We start from the raw sequence: 4,055 nt of genomic DNA, 5'->3' as shown, positions 1-4,055 counted from the left end.
TTTTATTCTGTATGCATTTATTAGGTGTACAACTTTGCTTCCGCCGTTTTCCTATAGATGGCTTTAGCGATAAGTGGTGATCGAAATAAATAGATCATAGACGTCATACAATAAACTTGGACATCTGTCAACATAACCCCATAGAAACATTAGTCGATTTGTGTCTGCATCATAAAGTTATTCTCGATTGAAAATGTCAGTTTACGAGCCAAATTCTCGTCATTTGCGGGAGGTTTTAATTTTTTGCTTCAATATGAAGAAATCTGCGGCTGAGGCTCATCGAATGCTCTCAAATACTTATGGTGAGACCGCTATTAGTGAAAGAACGTGTCGTGAGTGATTTCAACGCTTCAAGAACGGTGATTTTGGCGTCCAAGATCATGCTCTGTATTTGGTGGGACCAGCTCGGCGTAGTGTATTATGAACTGTTAAAACCAACTGAAACAATCACAGGCGATTGGTATCGAACGCAATTGATGCGTTTGAATCGAGCATTGAAAGACAAACGGCCGCAATACAACGAGAGACACTATAAAGTGATTTTGCAGCATGACGAGGCTCGACTCCATGTTGCGAAAGTGGTCAAGACATATTTGAAAACGTTGAAATGGGAAGTCCTACCCCACCCGCCGTATTCTCCAGACGTTGCTCCCTCTGACTATCACTTGTTTCGATCAATGGCACACGGCCTGACCAGCACTTCCGGTCTTATGAAGAAGTAAAAAATTGGATCGATTCGTGGATAGCCTCAAAAGATGACCAGTTTTTTCGACGCGGGATTTGTACGCTACCCGAAAGATGGGAGAAAGTAATGCGATGGACATTACTTTGAATCATAAATGTGTAACCAGTTTTTTACAATAAAGCCTCGAATTTTGGAAAAAAAACGGCGGAAGCAAAGTTGTACACCTAATAATAAACAATATTGCTCGTCGATGAAGCATTTAAATCGCATTATTATAAAGAACTTGGATTTTGAAATGTGTTTACTCGCAATAATACATGGTGTACCAAGCATAAGACGTAGCAGATATATAAATATTTTAAGATGTGATTCGAAGTTTGATGATTACGTAAATTTAAATCTTCCTACATGTCATTGTACGAGAGCAAGTCAATAAGCTTTTAGAAAAATATAGTAAATACATTTTTTTTTATCGATTTAATTTTATTTCTTAACATCCCTTTTCAGCTCGATACACTTGATCCAACGATTCTCCAACTTTTTCAAGCCGTCTGAATAATATGATTTGTACAGTCCTTCAAAATAAGCCTCTGTTTCGGCGATGAGCTGCTCTCGGATGATGAATCTCTTTCCTTCAAACCATTTCTTCTTTGGAAACAGGAAATAGTTGCAGGGGGCTAAATCTGACGAATATGTTGGATGGGGAAGCAATTTGTAGCGGAATTCGTTGAATTTGTCCATCGATGTCTGGCACGTGTGAACCCGTGCAATATCTTGATGGAGCACTTTCTTCTTCGCCAAATGGAGACGTTTTTTCTTTAAAATGTTGAAACAGTCCAATAAGACTGCGGAGTAATCGCCATTGATCGTTTGCTTCGACGGAAGGTAATCGATATGAATTATACTCGTACATTCCAAAAAACTGTAGCCATCACCTTTCCGATCGATTTTAAAGTTCTTCGCCTTCTTCAGAGCTGGTTCATCTGATGAAGTCCATTGTTTTGAAATCGTCACACGGTCGCGCTTATCCATCTTGCCGATAACTTTTTCGTATCCAATTGTTCGTGCAAAATTGAAATCACTGTGTCATGTGATATGCCTGTAGCCTCAACAAGCTCGCACACTTTCACTCGTCGATCAAAACAATATCGATGATTTCTGGCGTAGCAACTTCAATTGGACATCCCGAACGAGATGCATCACATGTGGATGTACGACCACGTTTAAATTCATTCACCCAATTGTATACAGTCGCAAATGCTGATGCAGATGTGCTAAGAACATCCAATTCGGCTTTGATTTCTTTCGGCGTAAACTTTTCATATGTAGATGGTTGATCACTGCACAAAACTCGTTTTTTTCCATTTTACAAAAAATACAAATGTTGTTCGTCTACAGAAATGAAACCATGCGATGAAATTCCGCTCAAAATTTGACAGTAATCAGCTGAGAGATGCTACTTGTCAAAAAGTAATATGACATGTCACTGCGAGTGCCCTCTAACAGATTTTCTAACTTATTGACTTGCCTTCGTACGATTCATAGTGTTACTGATGGCACATACAGCGAAGCTCATCCACACATAAACGTTGTGGAACATATATAACTTCAATGTCATAAAATGTAATTATGATATCTATATTAAAATAAGAGAGCGACAGTAAGTTTATTCAAATTTTATAAAATTTTGATTATATATTTTATACATTATGTACTTTTTTAAAGTCTATTTACATGTTTTCTATTTTCTACAGTGCATTTTCCTATACATCTTCGAAACTTCACTACATACCTCATAACTTGATGAGGAGATATTTATTGACAGCCTATAAGTTCTTGGTGGTTTAAATTATATTGTATGTGCTGTATTAAATATTATTATAGATAAATAAATCTATATTAAAAAATATATATATTTCTTTGAAAACTTATCTTTTCCCTAATCTCTTCATCATTCCTTCTTCACGTCTTCGTGAAAATAAATTACTTAATAAGAAAGCGTGTCCGGCTGGTTGACTTATATTATTAAAATATTATTAAAATTGTGCTCGTTATCATTCTATTGTAAAATCGCATCATAAAAGGCATAAAATGAATACCTTTTCTTTTTAATAAAATCGCGTGAGAGAAAATATATATATCAATAATTTGTGACTACTATACGCAAAATTGTATTAACAATAAATATGGTGCATTGAAAAATTGCGTGAAGTTTATGATGAAACTTTAATCATGAAGTGTGAATTATGTTTACACTTTAGATGGTATTGTATACACTGCGTTACATTTAAAGTAAGAAATATATTAATGCTTTACAAAAATGTATAATATGATACTTAAATATATTACTGAAATTTGTAAAATTATTTTCATTCTCCTTTTCTCCTGATTCTATTCAACAGTTTAGAATTATATATGATAAGAAGTCGTCCAATTTTTCCTCAAATAAGTTAAACAAATTCGTAAAATAAGAATTGAATAATAAGAAATTATAATTCTAATCTCTACTTCTTTCTTCCAAAATCCTAAAATATTTTTTTTGATCCTTTCTATGACATCATCTGCTTATGCTCTCATAATTTTGAAACCTGCACATTTCTGATTTTCCTTACCGCGAGTGGAAAAGAATCTTCTCTTTATAATTATTTAGAATTAATTAATAATATGATAGCTGTTCAGTAGTACAACGTAGTATAATAAGTGTTCGATAGTTATTCAATAATAGTTTATAACGATTTGATAATTAGGAACGCTCAGATCTATTTATATTACATTACATTATTAAAAATATTATTATAATTAGTTGCTAAATTAAAATCATTGTTAAGTCATATCATTAAAAAATCGTAAAACAAATCATATTTATTTAATAAAGTTGTGAGCAAGAAGAAAGCATGGGAGAGAATATAACGAGAAGAAGAGAGAGCGCGAATATTATGATAATTATAGAACCACGGTGGATAGGAGAGAGAGTACGAATACTATGGCGAGTAGAACTACGAGATATATCATTATGCGCACTAGTTGGCAGTGTCGCAATGCATCTCGATCTTTAAATTTTATATCATTATGCATACAATTTGGTAACGTCGCAATGTATCAAAATTACATTCATGTCATTGAGAAATATGTCGTATTAATACGTCGAATGTTCCTTAAAAAATCCTTTATTACTAACAAAACTGTCATATATCGGCGTTTGCATTTTTTATCTTTCGCTTGTGTTGGTTGAACAATTTCATATGCATTCCAGAAGAAATGTGATGGAGGGGATGAAACTGAAAAAAAGCTCGGGCATTGTTACTGCATCAGTCATTCAGACGAACCGCTACTGCAACGCTTTCCAAGCATGTATGATTTCATGAGATTT

The 4,055-nt window shown here is 34.1% G+C and overlaps 1 pseudogene; it reads right to left on the bottom strand.

Annotated features, from left to right (window-relative positions):
* Positions 1-1,168: 1,168 nt before the first annotated feature.
* LOC108686641 lies at positions 1,169-2,050 on the bottom strand (annotated as a pseudogene).
* Between the last annotated feature and the right edge of the window lie 2,005 nt (positions 2,051-4,055).

The sequence above is a fragment of the Atta colombica genome, unplaced genomic scaffold (genome assembly GCF_001594045.1).
Source record: "Atta colombica isolate Treedump-2 unplaced genomic scaffold, Acol1.0 scaffold188, whole genome shotgun sequence".
Lineage (NCBI taxonomy): Eukaryota > Metazoa > Arthropoda > Insecta > Hymenoptera > Formicidae > Atta > Atta colombica.
This window is presented reverse-complemented; position numbering and strand designations above follow the sequence as displayed.